Source organism: Fringilla coelebs (assembly GCF_963513975.1).
Source record: "Fringilla coelebs genome assembly, chromosome: 9".
In the NCBI taxonomy this organism is placed as follows: domain Eukaryota; kingdom Metazoa; phylum Chordata; class Aves; order Passeriformes; family Fringillidae; genus Fringilla; species Fringilla coelebs.
In genome coordinates, this window is record NC_140067.1 from 15484039 (window position 1) to 15507816 (window position 23778).

The window sequence follows — 23778 nt, forward strand, 5'->3', positions numbered from 1 at the left end:
GCACGTGGCTAGACAATTTCCAATTACAATAAAAACCTAAATTTCAAGGTAAAATTCCATTCTTAAGATTATATCCATGTTTAAATGCCTAAAAAAGTCCAGTCATTAAATAGATGAGAAGGAATTATTAAGAAAAAAACAAGCTCAAACCAGAAATCCCAAGGGTATGGGCATGTGCCAGGCTGGGGGTATTAAAAATACATTTTTTGAAGCAAAATGCTTCCATGTGATCCTTGAGAACATACCTGTGTATGTGTATGCCCATCCAGACATACACACTATTAGGGCAACCTGCCCTCATCTGCTCTGGTGCAACTCTTTCTGATAACATAATTGAGGTCATGTAATAGAAGGAAATCACAGTAGCAAAAATAAATTACTCAGGTTCAGATGATTTTGGAAAGCATGGGAGAAATAGAAAGGTGAATTACAGTGTAAAGACAGCAATCAGTTTTTACATGAAAAATCAGATGATGGGTTTACCTGATGCGTGAGTACTACCCAGCCACTCTGCAACTTTTGAAGGGGGCTGAAAGGCTGCATTAAAGGCTGAAAGAGAAAATATATGCAGAGATAGTCACTGATACGAAATGGAGAGAGGAGAAATAAGATCAGGAAATGCAAAAACAATATAAGAGACAAGCCTCAGAAAACAGTTCTACCAAGCTGATGACAAAATTAGCTTGGTGATATTACAGTTAGGCTTTGACATAAAATAGGCAATAGAAGGTAAAACCAAATTTTTAAAGACATTTTTCTAGTCTACAACAAATTTTAAAAATCATAGGTATGGATTTCATCTACAATAATCAGTGTTAGATAGATGAATAATGAAACCCCTTGTTCTAGTAACATACAACATCTTACCATAAATGTTGCTAACAGTGTAGTTTATCATTAATAGTGGGACTCAAGAAAAGCTGAATGGAACAACTAGGTTGCTTATAAGGTAACTGTGACTAAACAAATAGCTGGCAGCATTTCATTCTGATGAGACAGGGTCTGCATAAATTAAAGAATTACAATTATGTCAGGAACTACATATAAATGAAGCTGATTGTAATACACCAGGAAGTACATTGTTACTATTCACTATAAATCCACATACATATAAACTTTGCTTACTCTTGTTTTGATCCCAGCATGCAGTGTATATTAACCTGTCCAATTTCACATAGTAACCAATTGTGACTATTACAATCCATATAATTTATCAGATTTAAAAAGAAAAAAAAAGAAATCCAAGCAACACCTTTCCATATGGCCAATTAGTAAAGTCATAAAATGCAGCAAATATATGATGCTGTATTGAACATCTGTGCTGGTTATCCTATGGGAATTTTTAATAAAGGACCAAACAGCATATTGATGTTAATTCTATGTTACCGGGACTTTAAATAAAAAACTAAAATAAATAGCATCCATTAAACTGATCATACTGTTGTAACTCAAATTGTGTTTATTATGCTAATGGAACATGAAATTAAGAAAAAGACCTTTATGCCAGTGGAATTAATTAATGAGCTTTATGAAGGCATTGGGATGTAATTTATTTCTAGATAAGTAAGTCTAATTTGCAGTTCCATGGGTCTCTGCAATGCTGATTGTAATAGTTATTCCTGCAGATGTGCTGCTCACAGCATGTCTTTCCATTAGAACTGAACACCTCATTATATAAACTGTACCTAATTAAACATAATACAGTGGTGACTTGTTAAACTGGCCTTTTTAAGTCAGCAGCTGCCTAAGCTAATAATACCATATACAAGATTTATATCATCTACCATATAATACTGATATTAAAATATACTGCCCAAGGGATTGACAACTAATTTACCAGTATGTAACAGGTATAGTTCAGATTCTGCAATAGAGATTAAAGACTACTAGTCTATAAAAATCAAATGATTTAAAGTCTATTTGGAGTTCTAAATAACTATAAAAGTTTTTTAACAACTTTTATCTTCTAACAGTTTATTTAAAAAAAACATAATCAGAGAATAACACTTCTCCTATGTTCTTTCTCCATACATGATGGGCCATTTTTCTTATGTGTTCTGAATTATTACAACATTTGAACACAACTAGGTATGTGCATACTGCCTTTGTTTCAGGCAAAACAAAACGAGAAACTGCAAGACAGATACAGCTACTTCTTGAATTTTGCATGTTTGATTCTGTGACTATTCTGTTTGATTCTGTGACTATTCTGTACATGTCCTTTCCACAAAATTGTAGATAGAGCTCATATTCAAAATATGACAGCCAGACTCCATAAAGTCTATTTTGGTCAGAAAACAAGGAAGTTGGAAAATACACTGAGAACAAATTGAATTTCTCATGAGGTAACATACATTTGAAAGCTACAAAATAATATTTTGGGTAAACCATGTCTAATCATTAAAATTTTCCATTCTGTATACTTCCTGTGGTTTAAGAATTGTTTTCTGTTTCTCTCTTCTTCTGAAGCTGAATCTACTGTCACATTATGTTCTAATGTAGAATAGCATTGCTTTTGTTCTTCCCATTCTGCCAGGCTCTGGAGGAAGTGGATACATTTTGCTCACAGATGTATCAGGGGAACTACGTAGCTGCACCTTTTCCCCACAGAAGCCTGTGATTCTTTCCTTTTTTTCTCAAGTATGCAAAACTGGCTCATTTTCTACTCTTACTCTATGCCATAACTAAGCCACCTGAAGACATGTGAGCAGTCCTGCTTTTGCTGCCATCTCTCTCTCTGAATAAAGAAAATGAGGCTCAAATTCTAAACATCTTTGGACATGGGCCACTTCAAGCAATACCTTTAAAAATATGTAAAAATTTAGTCATAGCCTTGAGTCCATTGATGTCCAGTATCAAGAATCAAGTACAAAGTTGAGAACTATCAATATGCTTTTTCAGTGTGGACTGAAACTTACTTTCAGGAAGTTTCTGACAATATTCATTATCTTGAACAACCTTCAACATTTTCTTGCATGGAGAAGTTGGAAAAAACACAAAAAAGTAAATGTAAACTCCTCAAGTTTTGGAGGAAAAGATTCAGAATTAGATCAGATTTGCTTTGAGTCACTTTCCTTGTCTTCTGAGCACATAACAAAAGATAGTGTTCTTAAATAAACTAGTGTTTTATTTTTGTTTTCAACAAGCTGTGACAATCGAACCACAATCCTCTTTTAAAGACTACTGCTCTGATGGCAAATTCTGTCACTCTCATACACCTCAATATCTGAAGTGTCATACCTTACTTTTAAGGTTTCATGGTAAAGACAGTTAGACAGTCATTCCCCTCTTCTTGATACAATATCTAAATCATTCCAGACTATAGTATGAAATACATGAACCACTGCAAATTTAGGTAAAATTACAGTTTGTTCTAAAGTTACAGATTCAGAGAAGAAAGATCTGTCCTAAAGGCTGTGCATCAAGTAACAAAACTATGAGCAATTTAACTCCATTGGCAGAACACGAAGAACAGGCATCCAGGCTGAAACAGCTCGTGCACCACCAGCTTATGCTACTGACAGAAAGAGGATTCTTGTGGTAGAGCTGACAGCACACTCAGAAGAAACTCAGCATTCCAGGATAAAGATTAAAACAGAGAACTTGCAGTTAGAAGCAAAGACTTTATGAGAAATAATGTAATTGTTTCCCATAGTTGCTCTGTTTAAATTCTGTCATTACCAAGGCTGCATTTTAATTTCCTGGAAGTTACCATTTGCTTCATGCTTTCAAGAGAGTCTTCCAACTATTTAATTCTTGTACTTAATCCTTTCTTCAGATCTTTATTGCAAAATCTTTTAGTATAAATAATCACTGTACTAAAACAACTTTCTTTATTTTAACAGATACTGTTTCAATTCAAAACCAGAGTCTATTTTTTTCCTAAAAGTCCCATTTAAATTGCTTCACTATCTCCCAGTAATCGAATATGAAATGTAACAAAACAGCAACATAATTTGCTGAGGGTAAATTTAGCCGAATCAATCAACAATAAGAAGAAAATAGGAGGTCATGAGCACCATGGGTCCATTATAATTATTATTTTTAATTAAAGTATTCCAGATACACATTAATTTTCTTTGCTCACTACTTTTATTGTTTGACTTGCCTTCAAATGAGAACTGTGAGCACTTTGAAAAATGGGTTGAAAGACTCTCTTGTTTCTCAACAGAGTGAGTAGCTACTTCTCCATTTGCTGCCAAAATGCATTTTAGTAACGTATCACAGCTAAACTCCTCCATGACTCACCACAGATGCCTTCTGTCTCTTAAAGCAATCTAAAACAAGGAAAACATTTTCTCCATACCCCATCAATGAAAGTACAGAAATCTCACTAAAGTTTAAAAACATCTAACTGGATCTTGAATTCGAAAAGCATTTTCTAAACTGTTGTTATTTCAAAATTAAGAACCTTTTTTACTGTCTCCAAAAAGAAAAGAAAAATCCTGTCATGGTGCTTCTGAACAACATGACATCTTTAAAAATATGAAAGACAAAAAAAAATATGATAAAACACTAACCCCTTTAATGAGATCAACAGAAGATTTTTGCATTTAATTAAAATTTCAACTATTTTATAGAGGAATTTTACAGTTTCTTACCCTGCCTGGTTCTGGTGAAAAAAAAAATTCTAAATACAACAAGAAGGGTGGATTCACAAGCCTATAATGTGACTGAGTTTTCAATTTACAGTTTCAGGAAATCAATGAAATTGAGAGAAATATCCTGATAATTTGAATCTTATGTGAGCTGAGCTTCTAAAACCTTTCTGAAAAAGTGACTCTCAACTGGTCTGATCTCACAGGTGCCTAGGAATACTGGCTTGAGAGTTATACTGCCTGTTTAACTTCTGATTTTACATTTAAGCAGTCATTCTGGAAGCATAAAAAAGATCTCAGACTGTCACTTATAGCTGATTTTCAACCTCCTTGGGAGATGCAGAAGGGCAAACAATTGGGATCAACTGAATTCTCTCAGAAACCTTCTTCCCCAGAGGGAACTAAAAATGTGCAATAGTATGGTCAGCAGAGAAAAAATTATTCTATAATAAAGACCCCTCAAAAAACCCCAGTTATTTTAGCTTATTACTGCTACCATAAAGTCAAAAGAAGCTGTTGGATGAATGAAAACAGTATGAAATTACTCATATTTTTCCACTCAAACCAAATGCAGAGGGTTATTGTCCACTGCATTGCCAAAGACTTGATTCATAGCTACTCTAAAACTTCAGTCTTTTTTCTGAAGTTCTTCCAAACATAAAAAAAGGCTTTTAAAAAAACTTCCAACACACCATTGACTGAAAAGTCAGTATTACATAGTGAATTGTGACAATTGCAGGAAACATAAACAGCATTTTCTTCCAAATAACTCTACAACAAAGGAAAGACTCCTAATCCATACTCAAGACAACTGAAAAACAGGAGAAAAGTGACAACCATTAATGCCCTGCACTATCACTTCTCCAACAAGAAAATAATTTCTGGAAACCCTGAAAAATTACTTGGAAGACAAAGAGAATGTATATGCACACTACTTTGAATTCTTTTTGCTGCCAGAACTCAGATAGCATAACACTGAGAGGTCACGCACACACCCTGACAGAACAGAACTGACAGGTTTGTTAATTGATGACAAAGTTAGAGCACTAATATCTTTTCAATTATTACAATATTTTCATGATTTGAGAGGTCAGTGTTCATTCCCCACGTGCATACCATAAAGAACGCTAATGAAATGCTGTGAGTAGAATTCAGACAGTTGTTTCTGTTCCCATCAAGGACAGAAATTTCCACTGGCTTCAGTGTAAACAGAATCAGGCCCTTCATGTGCGTATTAAATAAAGCAGACTCTTCTGTCTCAATCTTCTCTGAATTCATGCTTTTGATGCTACAAAGGAGATAAGATGATCTGATAAAAGTAATAGATGAAAGTATATTATTATCTATACTATCTCCATTATAAGATATAAAATACTCTGTAGTGTCTGTGTGTATTACCATAAGCTACAGCGAAAGTTGACCTGTTTTCCAGAGGACAGATTTTTAAGTGTGATGCTGAAGCAATTTTTGATGACATACTTTTCTACAACATTTCTCATGCCACTGAAGATTAGATATGTCTGCAAAACAGAATATAAATACAGCACCAGAATTTTATCTTATCCCTTAGCCACTAGCTATGAAATAAACGCTCCAATATCAGTTTCTATATAAATATGAATCAGTGGAACTTCCTTGGAATTTTTTAAAAGACAGATATTGTTATTATTGTCATGTCACTAACAACAAGAATTACTATTTTTTAATTGCATGTCCTCTCTCCTCCCTCTCAGGAGGCTCCAACACAGAATCCCTCTACAATATTCTTTAAAAGCACTGCCATCCTGAGTTAGAGTTCTTCAGCTTTGAAAACAGATTCTCACAGCACCAGGGGAAAAACAGTAAAAAATCCACAGCTGGAAGCACAGCTTCCCCAGTGATGGAATACCCCTATTTGGTAGGTCACAAACCTGCAGGGAAAGAAAAAAAGGTGGGGTTTGCACACCAGCTGGCCTTTGTGGAGAAGAGATGTGAGCTATTCTCATTCAGATGGTGCCTCAGGAGACTCACAGGCTAAGCCAGTACAATCAGGTGACATTGTTTTCAAGACCCAGAACACCAGTGAATGACAATTTAATACATTAGGAGGTGCAGTGGAGTAGTACTACAAGACCTTAGCTAGGCATGTGTGATGTGCTCTGGAGACTTTAAACTCCATAAGGAAGGGCTTATACAAGGTGGGAAATAAAGGAATATTATTGACTCTACAAAGAGGGAATCAAGTCAGAAAGGGTTTTGGCAGAAAGCTACTGAATGATTAGCATGTGAAGGAATCCCCGGCACAGTGGATCCTAAAATAACACTACTGCTTGTCAAACATCTCCTAGTCTCTGGCCTGCATCAATTACTGAAATATACACATAAGAATACTCAACAGTGCTCAGAATTATTTTTTCTGAAACTGAGGCCATCACAAATTCAACATAAAACCTACAGGGAAGACATGTAGTGGAACAAGGTAAGGGGAAAAAACCTGCAAAGATGCTTTTGATTCCTCCTCTCTACATAATGAGCCAGATTCTCAGCTAATGCATATCCTCATTTTTCCATTCATGCCTATGGAGCTCTGACATTCTGTACAACTGGTATGTTTAACAGCAGGTTAAGAATAAACCTGTAGAGCCAGCCTTAGTACTTGCCAGACCCACAGAAGCTCATAACGAGGTGAAAGGTCACAGAGCTGCTCACATTTCTACCCTTTGCCCGACAATACCACAACTTCAGCCACCCACCAGGTGCCCCTGACACCAAGCTGTCAAGCTTAATGATTGAGTCTTTATGAAAAAGAAAAAAGCTCAGTTAAATCTAAAAGCATACACACAAATTCTGACCTCTGGTGAGAAAAAAGAATCTGTATTTGTGCCGCTTTTAGCTTTTATTGGTTTCCCACCAAATCTCTTAATACTTCTTCTGACTTATTCCAAATTCACAACTTTTGAATAACTACATTTGCAGCTCTGCTAATTTTGCTGCTCTGGGAACACAGCAAAATCTGGCTGCCACAACTGTGGCTCTTTTGTGTTCAAAACTGCATCACTTATGTAGTTAAAAATACATATGATATTTATAAAGCCTACTCAAAACATTACTAAATTGTCCCATTTTCATGTTTTCATGACAATTTATATGTTTTCCATATGGGCAAGTGCTGACAATATGATACAAGCTTAATGGAACAAACTGTGGTTTTTCTTTATTGTCTTGGCATCAAAAATCTGCACTTGCATAAAAATAACTCACTCCTCTATTTTAAAGGGATGACTTTTCATTAATGCATTTTTAAGGGCAATTCTTTCTCTCATTTTACTTAAAAATGTATCAGAAATTTTCACTGCTTACCTTACCATTGTATAACCACTATATTTGGGAACATTACAAATCTATTATAAAAACCAGCTGACATCCACAGAGTGCAGAATTATTCAGAATTTTCTATAATTTAGCGTGAGCTCCATAAAAGACTCAGGTTTGGGAGGGGAGGAAAAGATGCCTCACTCTTTTCATCCACTGGGAGACAGATACTTCCACATCACTCCTCTACTTCTGTTTTCTCCCTCCAACTTTCCAAAAGTTAATGCCTGCAAGCATTAGGAGGAGCCTGTGTGCTAAAAGTCTAGGGCTGAAAAAGCTGACAGTAAATTACTTCCTTAAAAGTTCTTAAAGAATCCAATATGGCACTGAAAAGAACTAATATTCCTATACTCCAACAGCATATGTACTTCAGCCATCTCCATCAAGTCTCTGCTGTCTCCCCCACCCTACCTCACCACAAAGCTGTTCTTGCCTTCTACCTTTCTTCTCTTCCAATTGCTGCAGTCTTAATGGAGAGAAGGCTTTCCCTGACCTGAACCTCTCCAGTCAGACCAGCCAACCTTCTCTTCATTTAATCCAGCTCCTACATAAACTTTACAACATAACAGACATCTCAAATGAGCCACCCACCAGGCTGCAGACAGCAGTTTCTAGGGCATAAGGGACACAGCTGATGGAAGAGATTGTTGGAGTAAGTCAGGAAGACAGGAAGCCATAGGTAACATCCCGAACGTCCTGCTGAAAACTGACACCTTAATGGGTATGATACTGCTGGTTATTTTATGTATCTCAAGTCTAGGCCTTGAATAATTACTACTTACTACTGAGAAGCTAATTGGAAAACAGATTTTGCCAGAGTTGATAACAAAGGCTAGTGTTATAGAAGCTGTGGGTAACAGGCACCACCTCAGTCAGTCTAAAACATTTTACTTTCTAAGAACTGAAAGTTGATGAAAGTAGCTATACTGATGGAACAAGACCAAGTTAATTCACCCACAGATAAAGCAGCTGGTATCATACACAAACCATCTCCTAGGCAGCCTCTCTCTGGGATAGGCATCAGGCAATCTGTTTAAGAAGCAGGCTTTAAAGATAGCTGACTCAGACAGAGTCTCTGACAAGCTTCCTATTAACCAGCTAGAGATACTCAGCCACCAACTGGTGCCTCTTCCTTCAAGGAGAACGCAGCACTTCCACCAACTGTTCTCTTTTGAGGTGACTCACCTTGGTGACACTACTGTCCCAAGACATGCACATACTTCCATTTGTAACTCTCATGCCTGACAGGAGAAAATCTGCTGCGCTAAAACACTGGAACAGTTCATGGATTGTCACTTCCTTTTTTTAGCCAGACTCTTTTTTTATCAGTTGTGTGGGAAATGCACTTCAGGACAGTTTTACTGTGTTCTGTACACACCCTCCCATGCTCACAGCAAACTGACACATTGTACTGTTTTGGGCTGAAGTATTATTTTTCTTTATGGTAGCTTGTATGGGGCCGTGTTTTGGATTAGTGCTGAAAACAGCATTAATAATTCAGAGATGGTTTAGTTACTGCTGAGTAGGGCTTACACAGCATTGAGGCCTTTTGAGCTTCTCACCCCACCCCACCAGTGAGTAGAGCAGAGGTGCACAAGAAGCTGGGATGAGACACAGCCAGGACAGTTGATCCCAAATGATTGCAGGGATACTCCACATCATCTAGCACCGTGATCAGCATGGAAATCTGGGGGGAAAAGAAGGAAGGAGGACATGCTCAGAGTTACGGTTTTTTGTCTTCCCAAATGACCATTTTGCCTGATGGAGACCTCCTTCCCTGAAGATGGCTGAATACTTGCCTGCCTGTGGGAACTGGTGAACAAATTCCTTGTTTTGCTTTGCTTGTATGCACAGCTTTTGCTTTACTTATTAAACTGTCTTTATCTCAACCCCTGAGTTTTCTATTACTTTTCTGATTTTCTCCCCTATCCTGCTGGTAAGGGAGTGGGCAAGCGGCTGTGTGGGTGTGGGGCTTAGTTAAACCATGACAAACCCACATGAACAGTAGTGCAGCTTCAGCAGAAATCTCTGTTGTTGATATTCTCCAACTCATTCTGTCCTGTTTAATCTGACTCATGTTTTCTTCACTCATCATCTTTGTTTTCCTTATTTCATTACATTTCCTTTAAAAGAGCTTGTGGCTGCAATCTAAGAAAGTTCAAGCAATAATTTTTTTTTTAGCAGATATTTTAAAGGTAGATCTCTCGACAGCATTCGTAAGATGAGCATTAACAGCAAACACAACAAGCTTCTGAGGAACAGAATCTAATAATGACTTCTCTTGGTTTACTTCTAGATTGTTTTCATATTAGGCACAGTATACATATATAGTATAATTAGGATAAATTCTCTGCTTGCTTATGATCTCGTTCTTTGCAAAACTACCACACCAGTAGTGTTGAATAGCCCATAAATCACTTGGATGTTCATGCTCAGCATTGAATTTCTCTCACCAATTAAACAGGGGTTTGGAAAAGCTCTGAATCCAAAAGTTCACATGATGAAAATTTTGGCACAGAGGCGAATATTCTCTATTAAGATGCACTACACAGAGGAGTAAGCAATATAATGCAGCTGTTCATTTTCCATCTAAGCAGAGTCTTGATTAAATACCTGTCTTTTCCTCTTACATGTCAATAGCTTGTATTTCAGCCAACTGATTGCTCAGTTACAAAATTTGCAGACAGGAAACTGAGTTTATTCTGTGCAATATAATAGAACCACTAAAATTAGGTAAACTTCCAGGAAGCTGTACAATGGAATGCAATAACCACCTATAGCCTTAAGTCTTAATAAAAATGCTTATTTCAAACAGCAGGTTGTCATCAGTCAATGGATGATTTTTCCTTTTCATGTAGCATCAAAACCTAACAAGTTTCATTTGGAGTTTTCACTTTAGTTCTCCATAGTTCAAATGACTTAATAGTCACAGTTAATAATCAAATAATCATTTTTAAACTTGTATTGCAGTAAGATGAAATGGTACACAGTAAAGACCATTGACACTCTCCTAAAGAATTTTGTTCCTGTATAGATAAACAGTATTTTTTCTTTATAAAGAAATTAAGAAGTAGAAGAAATCTGTTCTGAGAAAATGGAAATAGATATTTTTCCTGTTTATCCAGGCCGAAGTAATAAAGCTTGTACTCTCAAGGTAACCTGACCTATTCCAGTGAAGGTAATTCCTTGCTTTTCAACAAACATGAGTCTATTTCACTTACATCACAAGCTTCAAAGGTTCTTTTTCTTCCAGCCCATCTCTGAATTTCACCCTTAAAATTTGCTTTGCAGTTAAAACATCCATGCCAAAAGGTACTTTGCCATTTGTACATTTCATAAAATAGAACCACAGCACACACATTAAAAAAACACTCAAAATACACATATTTTCAGGAATTATTATTATAGGTGGTGGTCACATTGCTTTAGTACTTACCAGAAATTGTAAAGTGTTTTCAAGTGGACTGAAGGGCTTGACCAGTATATGGAAAATATACCAGAAGACAATGTCAGGTGTTAAAAAATTCCTTACAGAAAGACTCCAAGAGTCAAAGTCACTTCTACTGCATGATTGAGAATTCAAACTGTTCCTTTCTCACTCTGCTTTCTTTCAGCAGATGTATTTGAGGTGTACAAACACTGAAAGTCTAGACTCCTTTTTACATAAATTTGATTTTTCTACCTTAATTATTGTTGATATTGTACATCATTTAGATGTGATTATGTTATATTTAAGTATTCCTAAATGAACTCACATTAATCTAGTTACCTAAATTAGAGTAGAAAAATTATTTTAATGTGACATCCTGTTAATTTGTTCCTTTGGTACTTTAGCTTTGCATCCCTGGGGCAATACAACCATATCCCATCTAATGCAAGAATTTCAAAGCTCCAATACAGTACACAAACTTAGGATCACAGGAACTGCCAAATATGATCAGAACCACAGCCTATTTAGTCTCACATCCTATCTCCTGCAGGGAAGATGCTCCAGGGAAAGGTGTAAGAAACCCACCAGTAAGCAACAACAAAATATAACTTGCAATGTGGTCATCCAACACAAACAATGGAAATGGTGATTTTAAGCATAGCTACAATAAGAACAGAGATTTTAAAAAATATATAATTATAAGTAATCACTTTCAAGAACACAGGGATGTTTCTATTATGTAAATTTCCATTCCAGTGATACTTTGATACAACTGTGATATTCCATCATGGGCTACAAATAAAATCATTTGTCAGGACACAGCTATGGATGAGGGAGAAAAATGTGCATTTATTCTATATAGTGCTGTTTAAGAAGTGTTTCCAAGTGGCCCACAAAATTTTATTAAGGGGAAATGCTTTTGCTTATGCTTGCTGAAATCAGTAGTAAAACTAACGGTACTGTCTTTCATTTACAACGGCAGAATGGAAAGGAAAATTTAGCCACTGTGAACTTAAGGACACACTTGCACAGCTTGTGAACCACACAGAGGCTAATGATCTTAATCAACAATAGAATGGCAGTAATCCAAAGGTCTAGATACAGACAGAGCCCTGGTAATATCACAGCTGCAGGAGCCCCACTTCTCTTACTCCATCTGGAAAATAGTATTTCACTGGGGCTGAAAGGCCTGATTTTTGCTCATATCTCTAGTCAAGACTTCAATCCCCATGAAAACTGAGAAGAGAAACCCTGGTTCCCCCTTGGTGAAAACTTTCTAAAGAGCCCTTTTCCACATCTGCCAAGAGAAGGCCCTGCATAAAGGAAGCTACTTATTGAAGAAGGTTTGAAATGAGCTTCCACAAAAAGCACAGGTCTTTTGCAATAAAACCTGCATAAAATTTTACAGGAAAGGGGAAGGTCTCCTTGAAGCACATGAAACCAAGCCTTCTAGCAGTGATAAGGCTAACTCCACATAATGGAACTTTGTTTTTTAATATTTTTTCTTGACATAGTAAAAGAACAGTAAAAGATGGGTTTTTTTGAGATTTTTCAGGAAACTATATTTAGGATGCCACATGGCAGACCAGAAACTCCAAATCTTTTGGACTACATCTTTTCAGCTGTACATCTTTTTTGTATAGTTTACAGTACAGTCTAATTACCTAATCACTTACTTGTCAATATCATACTTTTTCTCCCACAAAGTCAGAGACAGATTATAATACTACATAATATTTTTCACTGCCATAATAGTCCAGTATGTCTTTACCAGCCTCTTCTGAGGTTAAATCCTCATCTTTCCTCAGTAAATATTTCTTTTAGTCAGCAGCCATATACTATAGACTTTTTTCAAGCAGCAGCAATGCTGCCTTAAGTTCCATTTTGAGATGAGATTTTACTTTGAAGCTAACTTAGCTGCATGCACAGGTATCCTAAAAATGCAAGTCACATCTCACAATGTTCTTAAGCTGGTTGAAAAATCTGACAAAAAGTCACACTATGCAACAACAGTGGCCAGGCCATGATGAACAAAAACAGTGAATGAACAGCTGAAAAAAAATTTACAGAAAGTTTTCTTGCATCTTGGAAAATTAAAAATTCATCCAGAATACAGCTTTGTTCTGTCCTTGACAGTCAATTAAATATAGCTACCCAGATCATCTGCCAAGCTTGAAATTTGGATAATCATAACTGTAATGTAGAATAAACCTGCAAAGTAGCTGTGACTTACACAATTATTCACTAGAAAGTACTCAGATATTGGTGGATCAGCATATCCATACTTTGCCCCGACCATGAGAACAGAATTAGAGACTGCAGTAGTAGATAATACATTTACTAGATCTTCTGGCATATAAAAAATGTTTAACAGCACAAAATGCAGAATTATCTAAAGTGATATCATAATTGTACTTCAAACATAGTAACTGACAATGTAGTCAAGATTTGTTTCTTAGAGGCATTTAATAAGTGTGACATTTCTTACCTTTTGAATACTTAACCTTACTCCTGCCTCATGCATTTACCATCAGGGTTATTGAAAGAGTATGTAGAAAAAGAAGTAGAAAAGAGCAGCATTGAAAACAATACCACCTATTAAGAAATTATTAAAGAACGCTGTAAAATTTTGATTATAAGAAATGTATTATTTTGAAACCTCCAGAGAATGAACTCAGAATATAAAATAACCATAGTCCTGTCATGGGGAATTATTTTCACTGTAGGTGTGTAAATATATACAAACCAGAGCCCTTCCATTTCAGTAAGGGATAATTTAAGGAAGGTGATCTTTCCCCCCCCTTTCATCTTTCTTGCAGAAACAAATAATTTCCTTTTACAGTATCTTCCCTTACCCTTCTCTGAGAAGTTGAGAGCTTGAGCTTCCAGCCAGGCCAGATAATCTGCTAGCAACTGCACTCTCTAGCATAGCCAGAATTGACACAAATGTCTCTTGTAAAAACATTCACTTTCCTGCTTTAAAAGGCATATTAATACATACACAGTATTTCTGTGGATCAGACGCAGAATATACTCACTAGTTGAAATTGGTTTTATGGCTCTTTTCCTCTCCAAGAAACTTACTGCTTTGGCTGAATTTTGCTTATGGAGCCATCCCATTTCTGCCTGCTAGAGATTCGAAAAAGCCAAATCTGCTGGGGAAATGCACCAGGCAACAACAGGGACATGCTCATTGAGATCAGATTCAGTTGTGAAAGGGGGAAAGAAATTTTAAGGTTTTTTTTTTTTAAAAAAGTTGTTTTGACATATGGTCTTCCTTTGTACATAAGACAAGTAAATTTGAGAAACTGTTTCACTGTACCACATATAGGGCCCTGTAGGGCTTTTCCAGATGAAAGGAAGAGATAGCAGTGTGATCTGCACAGGTGTCCACAGGAGTCTAATCAGAGAACACTGGGACTGCAGAAGGCAGGCACCAAACTAGAGAACCATTACTGCAAATGATGACAAATAGATGAAAACAGCTTGGTTTAATGGTCAGACCTTAAAGTGAACTTGTAAGATCTATATGCAATAAAAGTCTTTAATGCTTTTGCACTGAAGAAATTGATAAGAGGATCAGTGATATACAAGGGAATATGGAGTACCACGGTGCTATTATTGTACAGTTATTTCTAACAGGAACACTAACTTAATGACTCCTTTGTAGATGTTTTATAATGTAATCAATTGTTGGAACACACGTGTGTGTGACGCCTACAATGTCATGCCCAAACCCTGGTTCAACTGGACATGTAGGCTGCAAAGACTGATGGAGTTTTGACATCTCTCACCTCTACAAGTCTTTCTGTGACTCTGAGCACCTTAATGTTTTTATAAATCTGGTCTATGTCTACTGGAACAGAGAGACTGATTTCTACATGGAACAACACAGCTACGTATGAACTGCAACTGCAATTTCTTGTAAAAACATTTATTTCATCTCTTTCTAAATAACTGCAGCTCTGAAGTACAGAATCATGGAATCGTTAAGGTTGGAAAAGAGCTCTAAGATCATTGTGTCCAACTGTTAACCCAGAACCACCATGTTCACCACTAAACCATAACCCCAAAACACACAGTAAGTTAAGACTAACAAAATTTTCTTTACCATTTCCAGAGAAAGTTGGTTCCCATTTCCAAATGGCTATTTACTGAAAAACACATTCAGAAAACTGAAGTAAATCTTTGAATAAGGGTATCCTTAAAGCAGTAAAACTTAATCTCCCAGATCTGTAAAAATATATGTGTTGCATTAATAAATATTTTCAATTGTGTGCCATGCAGAGTCTGTTAGCAGGCCCTTGACCCTTTACACCAAGAAAAAATAACAGGAAATTCTAGGAAAACAGAAACATACCAGTGCTGGACACACAGTGGGAGGTGCCCACAAGGCCAGTGAAGATTGTAAAAGGTGTCTAACGGAAATTGTTCAATTTATTACTTCTTATTTAAAAAGCAATATATACCTAAAAAGCTTTATATTTCCCAGTGCCTGGGAACCAGAGATTTTAACATGCAGGTAAAGCAGAAGACTGAATGTTGCTCAGGTGGCTGAACTTAACCACCCTCTTCACTGAAAACCAAAAGCACAGAATTTGACCCCTCTTGAATCTGTAATTAATCTTAGTAAAAAATCCTTTCATACCTGAAACATCACTGGAAAGAATGTTTGCATAATAGTTCTAAAATGCTAGTACTGTGGGTGGCTATTTTATTAATTTACACACAAGTATAAGCATATTAATTTATACATAAGTATAAGCATTTATGAGACAGAGCTTGGTTCAAAGATTTCCTATCTAATGATATTTCTATAAGTTTAATCATACACTATAAAATAGTGGGGTTTTTCTACTGAGGAGAGAGGTAAAAGAATCAAAGTTTCATAAATTACCAGTGACATGAGATGGCCAGCTTAAGACCAAGAGCTTAAGATCATAAGGATGCTTGATCACCTTTGAAAACCTAGAGCAGGCATCCAAATTACTCTCCACTCTTGAAAAAACAGCTTGCTCTCTGAAATAGCAAAAATATAGAGCATATGGTTGTCATACCTCAAGAATAACATAGAGGAAAATAACTAAGATACTATGGAGTCTAAGCATGGTAGAACTGCAGCACAGAAGGAAAAGGGCACACTGCTATTCAAAAGCATTGGCTTGTTTGGCCTACGTGTTTCGACTGGGCCAGGCACAAGCTACCTGTTCTAATGGAAGAAGGCTGCACTACTCACCATCGACCCAGAATGCAAGAGCTGTCTTTGGGCATTCAGAGCACAAAAAAACTTGTTACTGCTCCTCTATATGTAGCTTCCTGCAATGTAGTTAAAATGCAGCTTTTTATATAAGCCGTGTTACAAGATAATTTCTCCTAAAAAATAAACTCATGAAAAATGCTCTTAAAAAAAAGCCTGATCTATGTTTTCAGCCCACATAGATATTAAACCTAGTTTCCTAGACCCTGAAAAGCTAATTATGCATTCAATTAGAGTTTCTTAATAAAGATTAAAACTCTGAAGTCTATTACAGGCCCATATTTAATTCAACTGCCATTTTATCCATGCCATGAAAGTGTGAGTGGTAACAATGAATATAAATTATAATACATGCCACAGAGTGAATGCTATTTGTCCAAGTACGTTACTATAAAGAATTAAATTTTGCTATCGGTTCCATAATCTAGTTAAAATTGGTATTCTTTATTCGGTCTTTCAATGTAGTCCAATTTCCTACTTTGAAAAACAAATTCTAGGGAATAAAGAAAAGAGATTAATTTATCATTAAGACTCTGCTTAATTGAAGTCAATTCCGAACAAACTTGAATTCAATTTCTACTCATTAAATTGAATGTGCTCTGCGTTTCTCTCTGCATTGCTTTGAGCAAGCAGCTGAGAACAAGGGACTAACATCAAAATTATTAAATTGAGGAGATTTTATTTGGTCTTCACATGCCAGAGCTGCTTTGATGAGGAGCTGTTTTGGCACTGAAAGGAAACGAGAGCAGCTGGAGGAAAAATCAAATGAAACTAAGCCTCGGAAAATTGAAGAAAACGCAAGCTTAATAATATTTAATAATTAAATTTCCACAAACAATAGCGGCAAATGAAGTAATCTGCAAAGTCTGTGAACTCATTTGCATAATTGATGCCGGTCCCCTGTAAATGAATAATGAAGATAATAAAAGATGTTTCTAAAAATGGGCACAATAACAGCAAATTTCATCAAGCCGCGCGCTCTGATTAATCTGCTCTTGCAAATCAGCAGTGAGGGGGGACGCGTGATTACCCGCGCGGCGGCCGGCAGCAGGCGGCAGCCTGGCCCCGGCCCCGCACCTGGCCCCGGCCCCGGCCCGGCCCCGGCCCCGGCCCTGGCCCACGGCCGGGTCCCGCGTCCGCCTGAGACGCGGTGGCAGCACCAGCGGCTCCCGGGGGCGCCCTCCGGCGTGGGGGCCGCCTGCAGGCCGGCGCCGCCGACCCCAAGGCGCCCCGGGGCCCGGCGCCGCTGCGGCTCAGTCCCGGGGCCAGCGGCGGGGCCGGGGATGCCTCCCAGCCGCGCGGCCGCGGGGCGAAGGCGAGCGCCCGTGCGTCCCTTGTCCGCCGGGGCGGCGCGGCCGGGAGCAGCCGCCCGCTCTGCCCCGCGCTTGGGCCAGGGCACAGTTCTGCTCTCCAGCCTGCCCTGAGCAAACCGCGGCGTCCTACTCAGCGACCTTCCCGCAAGCTCCAGGCTTCTCCTAGAAAACGCAGTTTCCAGCCGCCCAGGACAGGGTGTCTCAGTGCCTGGTAGGGCCCTTCAAGAATGGACAAGGTCTAGCTCGGGCCACTGAGTGCCCGCAGTTTCAGCACAGCCTTTCAGTCCTACCAACACTCGTTTATTTCTAAGAATAAGCCTTGCCATGTGCGTACCATCCAACCTTTAGACTGATGGAGCCCCTGATGACACAACCCACCGCCCAACACTTCACACAGCAGTCTCTGCTCTTCACAGATGAAGAGTAAGTGCCACAAGTACAAACTGTTGGCCAGGTTGCTATCTGGCTCAAATGTTGGTAGCCATAAAATACTACTTTCAAACGTACTACTCAGTTTATCCTGATTTAGCTAATCCCACAAGGGTCCAACTCCACAGATTTCACTGGCATTAATTAGTGCTTTTCACAAGACTGAAATTTTTCACAGATTGGGGAAAAAAAAATGAGAAAACAGTTATGCTGCTTCCTGAAGCTGATGCATAGGCTGGCAGTGAACACTATGCATTGGAAGCAGGAAAGTATTCCAAAAAGCAGTATCTTTTTAGAATACAGCACCACACTCTTTTACAGTATTTAGAAATACTCATTTATGAAGAAATTACTTCACTGGGATTACTCATAGGACTATTTACAGGATCAAGCCCCAAACTGTTAATCAGTAGATACAGTTTACTATTCAGTTGCCTGAAACAAGCGATCTGTCAGACCATTAAACAATTTCATTGAATGAGAACTTTTCACTGTATGTAATATTTAAATGCTTTAAAGCCAAAGTACAAGATACTCTCTATTTTAATTGCACAAAATCTTTTACTCAAATTATGGATCAATCCATCTTAACAACTAGAATTTGTTTGAAAGGCGTGTATTTCATTACAGAGTGGAAACTCCAATACTAGACACTCCTAGGAGAAGTCTTTTATATCAGTCTAGTGAAAAACAAAAAAATACCCCATAATTTTCTCTTGTTTATGGTCATCTTTAAGCTGCAGTTCCAGCTATTTCATTTGGTGAAAAAACACCACCTCACTCCCTTAAACATGAAGAAGACTGTCTGCCCTTTGTGGCAAGTACATCCCCTTCATCTTTCGTTTTGCATTGATACAAAACAATTGTTTAAACCTAGTTATTAAATCTATGTACAGCACTATATACACCTGAAATACAGTTTGATATATCATAATTAATACAAAGATCTCATAGGTAAACTGCATTCAGTACATAGAAAAGCAGTTAAGCCATTCAAACTGGAATAATCAGTTTTTTCACGAGCTTGATGGATACCTGCTTGGCAAGAAAGAAAAAGGTTTGATTGTGTTATTAGGCATATAGGTAATTGTAGTGAAACAGGGACAGATCCCACTATACACAATACAAATCTATATTTGCAGCTTTTAATTCTATCCTTTTTTTATTTTCCTCTAATACTTGAGGAATAATTCCGTTCCCAGTGTAAGTCAGGGCAGCCTTAGAAGTATTACAAATTCAGTAACCTTGCCACTGAACCTAAGGATCCTCCTTTTGCCTGTGTAGCAATGAAGCACAACATCAGCTGCACATAAACACAAAACAGGCAAGAGCCAAAGGGAGAACTGAGAAACATCAACCACTTTTGTATGAACCAAGAGTCCTCCCAATAAACAGTACAACAACCATGGACCAGGACTCAGGATCTGAGTCCAAGGGGTTTGTAAATGTAGGAGTCAAACATGCCACTAATAAGGGCAACTACATTAACAAATATGTGTGAATATAACTTTAGAGTCAATTTCTGATAGACGTGATGTACTTGGGGTCAAAGCTAGTTATTATAATGAATTGGGTTCTATGTTCAAAAAGGAGATGTTTGGTTAAGTAGGACTTGCAGTTCTCAGATGATAATATATGTTGATATAAATCTGATTTTATTTTGAAGAATTATCTTTTATTTCCTCCTTTTTTGAGCGCTATCATTGTTACACTATTAGAAGTCATTATCAAAACATCTTTGTCTGACAGTAGGACTGGGAATAATTAGATTTAGTCCAGTCCAGTCCAGTCTAATGACTCTGGTGCATTGACTTAAGACCTGACCTTTGCTGACTAATTAAAAGGATTCTGTATCAGATGCAAGTGTTGTGATTGTTTTTGATGCCCTGCGGCACTTTTGGTCAGAAAAAAAGGTTCTAGTTTGCTATTCTCTGCATGTTTTAGTTGAGGTATTTTCATCTTTGAAGAGGAATAAATGTGTTGTTAATTCTGTGCCTTTCCATCCAAAATACTGTTTAAAAATGTTCTTAAGTTCTCACCTCAATGAAACACTAATTCAGAGATCCTGAGCCTGTGCAATATCTGGATGAACTTATGATTTATAAAAGCAGGAACAGTTCTTATTAATGGAGTTTTTTCTTTCCTTTCTCCCTTTCCTCTGCTTCCCCATTCTTAGAATGCCTATGAATCCCATGTTGTGCTCCATCAAACATTCCAGTATTGCATCTACATAGACTCTATCCAGACAGCATCATCCTAAAATACGGATCTTCAGCATAACCCTGTTTTTGTCCCCCAGTGTTCCAAAGAAAAACTGACAGAATTTAGCAACTCTTGCAGGAAATTGTTCCATTTTAAGTTTCACTTGGTCTTAGCTGACAGTTTTCAGGCAGAAGCAAAATTACATTGCTCTTAGTACAGATTGGATGAGCTCTCATTGCAATGGGAGGAAAGGATTAGGGCTTATTCTTCTTTCACCCCTGATTTCTACTGTTCCTAAGTGGAGTTGGTGAGTTTTATCTACAGAGCCTCTCAGTAAACCAGGCCAATATCTTCATGGGTTGAGTCAATCTGGGAAGCTGTATAGACTTTTTGTACTCCCTTTATCATTCAGCTGCCATGTTTCCCTCTATAGTCACAGTTAACCTGTCAATGTACTTGCTGTGAAACAAGGTTTTTGTGACCATTCCAGCTAGGTTTTTTTCATCAAGTGCATCTTGAAATGGTGTATGATGGTCTTCTATGTTAACTGGCCCTAAAGACTGTAAACTTCAGCTGTGTTCTGCCATATTTAAAAAAAAAAAAAAATTCAGAATTGGCCAGCTGATGTGACTTCTATCATACTTTTGGATTCCTTCCTGGGGGAGATTTCTCTTCAAACCTTACAACATTACACTGCCTAAGTTGAGTTTTGTGGCAATTTTCATATTTTAAATGGTCCTTTTTATTTTCTAGTCCGTAGCTGTTCCTAGATTAGTAATGGAGAAGACAGATATAAAGGTGTCACATAAACTTCTGACTTGGCTTAAAAATTGATGAAAGTATCACTAGAGACTGTATTTCTTCTACCAATTCTCATAACTAGGGCTCATAGTGTCACATACTTAGTCATAGTTGGTGACATTTGGTTATGCAATGTGCTTTTCTCCTTTGGTAAAGGAGATTTATTGTTGCGCTATACTAACTTCCATATAACAGGAAGGAGCAATGGACAATCACACTAATCTTATTGGAAAGCTGATGCTGAAGGGTTATTTTGCCAGAATGTTAAATTGACTATTTAATTGCACAAACAGCATTATATAGAATGAAAATCCAAGGGGAAAATCTTCACCCAAGAATAGTAGTGCTACTAAAAAACATTCTGGGGCAATTTTCTCTGGCTTGTTCAGCATCATCAAACCATTAATTCTAGGTGATACTTTCAATGACACTCCCTCAGAGGAACAATATTAGGCATTCACTTGTATGATCTTCACCTTGTATGAAGAGAATGAATAAAAAATGAAGTTCTTCACTGTGAACTATTCCCGACTAGCTATTTTCATTTTAAAAAATGTTTATTTTACTTTGACAGTCTGAAGGTTAAATTAACTCTGAGTTTTCTGTTCCATCATGAAGCTAGTGGGAAGACTCAGAGCATACTGCTGCCTCTTAAGATGGTAAAGGAAGCAATAAAATATAGCTGAAATGTTAATATTCCAACGCTATTAAATGTCTAAGTCACAGACTCATCAAAAACTTTCTGCCCAATGATGCTTTCTTCTGTCTGGAGCGTACAAGATCTTGATTACTAATACAGAGCCAAAGAAAATAAAAATTAATTAGGATGCTGCATCAAAATAAGCATTCCCTGGGATGCATTTTGAATGCCATGCAATGTTTCCTATGCATTCCACAACGTGTCTGTATAACTCCAGTAGAGATAATGTTCCTGAGCCAGATACAGAAAGGATTTAGGTTCTTGTACACTGATCCCAGTTTACTGCCATTGCCTAAACAAGAGAGAATATTTTGACCACCCTGACTATGAAAAATGCATAAAAGTGTATTGCCATACATACGCCTTTCTCCTTCTTAATAAAACACTGTAAGCAGAAATTAAGACATACTCTGCAACACAAATTTTCTAATTGCCTTCTCTCTATCATTAGTGACTCTTAACTGAATTCACATGGACAGAGGGTTTTCTAAACAGTGAGGATTTTTTTTAAAAGGTTGAAACGATGAGTCTTTTAGCTGAGGTTACCAAAATCTACGTGGAGAATAGCACGTGTCACTGCAGTCATATCACAAAATACACACACTGCACTGGGCAGCTACACTGAGAGTCATACCAGCTTTTTCTAGAATAAACTTGTAAAGCAGACCAGTAGTGGAGATATTTGCTACCAGCTCATAGAGAAATTAGTTCAGAGCCTTTTGAAATAACTGTTCTGTCCTCTAGCTGATAAACCACAGCCTATTTATTATACTATTTATGCCTCATTGTTCAAAATGTACTTGCCTATTATAAAGGGCTGCTACATTGCTAACTGAATGAAAATCTTAAATACGCAGAGTCCTACCAACTCTTTGTAGAATATCTTTGAAAGTGTATCTGCAGTTGGATATTCAGACTGACTAGTTGTCTTAATTTATGCAAATATATCCTATAGCTAAAAGCTTTGTATATTTGTTTCCCTGTGGTATTAGTATTCAAAAAATGGGACATTCTTTCAAGGGCATTTTATAAATGCAGAACTATAATTTATATAGCAAATTAAAGCTTATACAAAATGTGTGCACTGAGCTACAGATTAACATATTTAATTTCACTATTACCTGCAAACCTATTTTTTTCCATCTACTGCTCTAATTAGCCATATAAAATCAAGTCAATATATTGTAAGCAATTATTTTAGTGGGAGTAGAAGAAGAATCTGAATTAAGTATATGGTAAGAGATAATATCTTATGAAAATTAATATACTCATTTGTGTCAAGAAAAATGTGTTCCAGCTAAATTTTATAAGATAGTTTTTAGTTCAAACATATGACTCATGTATAAGTTGTAGTTTTATAGCTCCTAAGATGTTAGACTGTGGATCTTCTTTTAAGTTCCTTATTAATGTGCCAGTGCTCATTCTTTGATATCTACAGATTGTCAGCAACTACTGCCATTTCTGTGAAATTTTTCCTATTATGAATATTCACTCCCCCTACAGTCAAATGTGTAAACTGTTAGTAACTTTGTATGTTAAAAGACGAGGTTTTTTCCATAATTTAAATGTATAAATTATACCTGGCCCTTCATACTTTTTTATTATTCATTTTTCTTTTTGCAACTATTTACTTGAGAGACTTAAATGATGGTGAAAATCAAAATGCAACCTTCCTTTCACCAAAATCAAAGAGTAAT

The 23778-nt window shown here is 37.1% G+C and overlaps 1 long non-coding RNA gene across 1 annotated transcript in view; it reads right to left on the reverse strand.

Moving 5' to 3' along the window:
- Window positions 1-482: 482 nt before the first annotated feature.
- LOC311156982 overlaps window positions 483-23778 on the reverse strand; it is a 71278-nt gene continuing 47982 nt past the window's right edge. Inside the window, exon 3 of the long non-coding RNA XR_014616378.1 lies at window positions 483-549. This is a non-coding gene — a long non-coding RNA (uncharacterized lncRNA). The remainder of the gene's footprint in view (window positions 550-23778) is intronic.